The following is a 5,638-nucleotide window of genomic DNA, read 5'->3' on the forward strand; positions in this document are numbered from 1 at the left end:
TTTTCCTTTTTTTTACCATTCCTATTTTATTTATGTGAAAAATGTGAAAAATTATTCTTTAATTTCAAACAAGTCCAATTACCGGTAAGAGTCTGCTTTGGCATGACATTAAATAAAGCACAGGGACAGACACCTAATTTGGCCGGAGTTGACTTAAGTGGAGACTGTTTTCCTCATGGACAACTTTACGTTGCCCTTTTGCGTGTCATGTCAAAACTAAATCTTTTCATGTTGACGTCAGGAGGAAAAACGACTAATGTCATCTACTAGAAAATCTAATAAGACCTTGGTTAAAAAAGACTAGCGCCATAAATGCGAAGCCGAGGCTGGCTACTAGTCTTTAATATTATAAAAGTAACCTGCCGCTGAGAGTGGATTTGTTCCTGACTACAGTACCTGATTGTAGCAGCTGTGAAGATTGGCAACCCAATACAATATACGCACAGACAAAATACACAGTACTAAAATGAGGTAGAAAATGTTGTTATTTTATTAAAGCAATTATATCAATAAAATATATTAAAAGTCAGTTAATACAACAAACATCCACTTACTGTATTTGAAATAAATAAAACAGGTAAAACATCTAAATGATTAAATCCTTATAACACCAACCTAGAAACATTGTTCAAATTGTATTAAAAGATACTCATTGTGCGGACAAGCAGTAATCCCTCTATATTTGTAGCTTGTTGTAAACTCTGATTATATAGTAAATACAGTGTTACTGCAATGTTGCAATTCCAAGTAAATAAAGTTAACAGCTCCCAGTCATAGACCACCTTGTATAAGGCAAGTCTATTGCACTTACTGAATGATTAATCAAATGTTGGATTGTTCCCGGAGACAAAGAGGTCTAATTTAAATATGCTGTATGATTTTATAATGAACAATCCTGGATGGTGCTGCTGAATACCTGGATGTGTCCAAGCAGCAAAGCCACTATGGCTCTTGACTTAGCACTTAGATGACTACCCGGCCGCAGAAACTTCTGGTGGACCTGGATGCTGGAAGTGTGACCACAGAAGAGGGCATTGGATCATTTAGAAAAAATTACATTGGGTTCCCCCCTCCAATTGGTAACCAGTTATAGGCCTCTTAGCCCGGCTGGTATTGAAAAATAGGAGAAACCGAAAAAATCTACGCTGACTATATTAAATCAAATAGATGATTGGAAAAGTAATAATGCGATAATGAATGTACAAAAATACACAATAAATATTTAATATCCACTAAGGATGCCACATAAAATCAATAACAAAAATAAATACATATAACACTCAAAAAAAATCAATCTAATATTGTACTTTTAAATGACTATAACACTGTGTAACTATTAAATGTATCGATACAAAAGTTGCCAATAGCTGTAGTCCAGCACAACAGAATAAAACACGTATAATAGATTTTTTCCTCCTGCTAAATCAATTGGTCGTCATTATCTTCATTGTGGAAGCATTTGCTATCTGGCCTGTAGAAACACCTAACAGCTCTCAGCATCTATTATACATGTTTTATTCTGTTGTGCTGGACTACACCTATTGGCAAGAGAGTTCGCCCGTTTATTCACTATTTTCACATTATAACTATATTTGCTGGTACAATATGCCAGCGTTTGAGCATTATTTGCACATTTAAGTTTTTCCTTTATGTGTTTATTGGTCATGTTTGCCCACAGTCTCCCCCTGGCAGCCAGCCGAGTTCTGGATGATGTCACTTCCGGTTTTCGGGTGCTGCGACCGGAAGTGAGTGGTCTGAAGCCGGCTTAGGGCGGGGGGAGTCACCTGCGTTCATCATTTAAGGTATTTAAGTTTATGGTTGTAGTGTATTATCATTGTGTGTGTTCCTGAAGACGGGGTCACGTCGCCCCGAAACATCGAAATAAAGACACCTTTTTTTCATTCATAAGAGTGCCGCTGACTTTCCTGCCACGTTTGTATAGAGGGGAGTGATCTCCACCTTCAAAGGGCACCTGGAGCAAGGTATATATACCCATATTTGGGTCAGCAGAGTGCCGGGCCACTTGTACATTATATATATATATATAATGTGCGTGTGTGTGTGTATATATATACCCATGAGGATTCCCATCAGACATGTACTTAATTGTATGACTAAATTCATTATCTACATCATCTGGTGCCCTTGTGGCCTTATATATATAGGCAAAACATTGTGTACAGCAAGAATAAGGATGGCGCAACACCGCACGGCCATAAGACAGGCACTGGAAGGCAGAGAAAATGACCAACCTGTGGTAAGACATTTCAGGGAACGGTAGCATTCTTTGACCACATTAAGACACCAAGTTATCGATCATGTGCCATTGTCGAAGAGAGGGGGAGACAGAGACAAACATTTGATGCAACTTCAAGCCCGGTGGATACACAACATGAACACTGCGGCTCCGTTTTTACTAAATGAGACTTTGTCCTTTGCCTGCTTTCTCTAAACCCTGGTGGTATATTTGTTTTGTCTTTCATCATCGTACTATGGGGGTCATTCAGACCCGCTCGTGAGCGGCAGTACGCTCGCAAGCGGGTCGATGTTCCCCCACTGCGCATGCGCATGATGGAGGGAGCTCCGTCGTGCGCATGCGCGAGACCTGGCAAGCGATGGGCTCTCCATCGCTCTGGGTCTCGCACCAAAGGGGGCGTGCTGTCGATGTTGATTGCGTGCCGGGGGCGTGCCTGCCAGACGGAGGCATTCCCATGGGAACACCTACCGTCTCAAGCCGGGCCCACTGACATCACTAGTGATGTCAGTGGGAGTGATTTTGGCTCTGATAGTAACCCACAGCTATGCGAGCGTCCATGAGGACGCTCCAAAAAAAAGTAGGAGGGCCCTGATTCAGAGCTAGCACTCTGGTCAGAGCGTTCAGCTCTGAATCAGGCCCTATATTCTCTTTTCATATTTTCTTATGATGTCAGTCTTTACTTGGGTACCTTTGTCCACTCATCTGTTTTCTTCATGTGGCACCTTTTGGTCCTCAGCTCCAGTCATTGATCACTTTTACATATCCCATTCAACTTTACTTGTGGGTTTATCTTTAGCTCACTTGACATTTTATATGGTCAAAATATGACTTTGGTTATGTATCTTTATCCGCTACTCAGCAGTGATCTGACTATACTGGGATATGCTCACAATGCTGAGGGGAAGTATTTGAATCCAATTTTCAAGTGGTTAGTTACAAGCGTACATACACTGGACAAGCCCAATCTCGTCTGATCTTGGAAGCTAATCAGTGTTTGGCCTGGTTAGTACTTGGATGGGTGACCACCTAGGAATACCAGGTGTTGTAAATCAACCAAACAAAAGGATATCTGCGTTTAACCCATGCGTGTGCATTTCTTTGACATGTCTGAAACTGGAGTAAAGGTTGAGTCTCCCATATCCAAATATTCCGAAATACGGAATATTCTGAAATACGGAATTTTTTTGGCATGACTGAGATAATGAAACCTTTGAATTTTGATGGTTCAATATACACAAACTTTTTCTAAGGCACAAATTATTAAAAATATTGTATAAAATTACCTTCAGGCTCCTTGTATAAGGTGTATATGAAACAAATGAATTTCATTTCTGTACACAAACTTTGCTTGAGCCACATAATTATTGAAAATATTGTATAAAAGGACCTGCAGGCTATGTGTATAAGGTGTATATAACAACACATAAATGCATTATATGTGTATATTTGGGTCCTATTCCCAAGATATTTCATTATGATATGCACATATTCCAAAATACGGAATATTCCGTTATCCAAAATGCCCCTGGTCCCAAGCATTTTGGATATGGGAGACAACCTGTATTGGCTTTGGAGTATATCTTTAGTTATGTATTGTGTATTTGCCTATCACACTTATTCAAGTGTTTATGCCTTATTTATTCACAATACCTATTCCATCTATTCAGCAACATTCTATTTACAGCCTACAGCTATTTACATCATAGTTATTTTCTGTCTGTTATTTTGTTTTATTTGTTTCAGGACCAGGTTTTTTATATGTTTGCTATTTGTTATATGTCTTTGTCTCTCTTCACATTTATATTTACACTATTGTTTTGAGGCCGTTTTGTGGATTCATTTATTTACACATTCTAGGTACATAAAATAAGCTTTATGTCTTATACACTTGTCATTGCCTGCGATTATAACTTAATGATCTATTCTGCACTAGGGAGAGGGGCCCTAGATTGCACACCCTAAGCACAATGTGAGGTGCTACCTGCTGAGACTTGTAGTGCTGCAAGCATAAAGAGACAAATGCAAGTGCACACTCTAAACATGCTGAACCTAATAATATAACTGCTTAATAGCATCAAAGAGGTTCTTTGCATAATAATGGCCATAATTATGGGCCTGCCCACCGCGTCCAGGTGACCTCTATCAGGCAGGTCCCTAACACTCCCATGGAACAAATATAGGGCACAGGACCCCCCAGGCCAACCCAGTAGAACCGCCCCATGGCATCACACTAGTGTGAGATTTAAAGTGAGGGTTAAAGAATAATAAAGGAAGCCTATGTGTTAAGTCCTACCTATGTAGGAGGTTATAATAAAAGGTGTATAAAGTGCTACATATAAAAAACAAACTAAAGAAGTGAAAAAGTGTATATTATGATGCCATGAAGCAGTCCAGCCACACCAGCCCAGAGAGCCCCGCACCCCAATACCAGTCCCAAAACTGACACAGCATATATATAATAGGTCTTACCCACAGTGTGCCTCATTAGATGTGCAGTCTTGGAGTGCAAGGACTCCTTGCTACTTAAAAACACCCTGGGACAGGTGGGAGGGGTGCTAATCAAGGTGGGAGGAGTCTCGTCCTTCCAGTGTACATACATACACACAGTACAAATACATAGGGAGAGGGGCCCTAGATTGCACACCCTAAGCACAATGTGAGGTGCTACCTGCTGAGACTTGTAGTGCTGCAAGCATAAAGAGACAAATGCAAGTGCACACTCTAACCATGCTGAACCTAATAATATAACTGCTTAATAGCATCAAAGAGGTTCTTTGCATAATAATGGCCATAATTATGGGCCTGCCCACCACATCCAGGTGACCTCTATCAGGCAGGTCCCTAACACTCCCATGGAACAAATATAGGGCACAGGACCCCCCAGGCCAACCCAGCAGAACCGCCCCATGGCATCACACTAGTGTGAGATTTAAAGTGAGGGTTAAAGAATAATAAAGGAAGCCTATGTGTTAAGTCCTACCTATGTTGGAGGTTATAATAAAAGGTGTATAAAGTGCTACTATATTTGTTCCATGGGAGTCTTAGGGACCTGCCTGATAGAGGTCACCTGGACGCGGTGGGCAGGCCCATAATTATGGCCATTATTATGCAAAGAACCTCTTTGATGCTATTAAGCAGTTATATTATTATGTTCAGCATGGTTAGAGTGTGCACTTGCATTTGTCTCTCTATTCTGCACTACCCTTCAGGTTACCATGGTTATCACATACATCCTGCCGCCCACTGCCCGATGTCTGACATTGGAATGGGTGTGTCATCTTAACCGCGTCACACGCCGAGCGTCATGATGTGCTGAGTGACGCATCGGCCACATGCGGATGACGTCACCCAGGAGGGGCGGCCATGCACACCACACTCTGT

At 41.0% G+C, this 5,638-nt stretch overlaps 1 pseudogene; it reads left to right on the top strand.

The window, feature by feature from the left end:
• The first annotated feature begins 3,188 nt into the window (after positions 1-3,188).
• On the top strand, positions 3,189-3,308 carry LOC148502721 (5S ribosomal RNA; annotated as a pseudogene).
• The last annotated feature ends 2,330 nt before the right edge of the window (positions 3,309-5,638 follow it).

This window comes from Taudactylus pleione, unplaced genomic scaffold (genome assembly GCF_031769625.1).
Source record: "Taudactylus pleione unplaced genomic scaffold, aTauple2 ptg000485l, whole genome shotgun sequence".
In the NCBI taxonomy this organism is placed as follows: domain Eukaryota; kingdom Metazoa; phylum Chordata; class Amphibia; order Anura; family Myobatrachidae; genus Taudactylus; species Taudactylus pleione.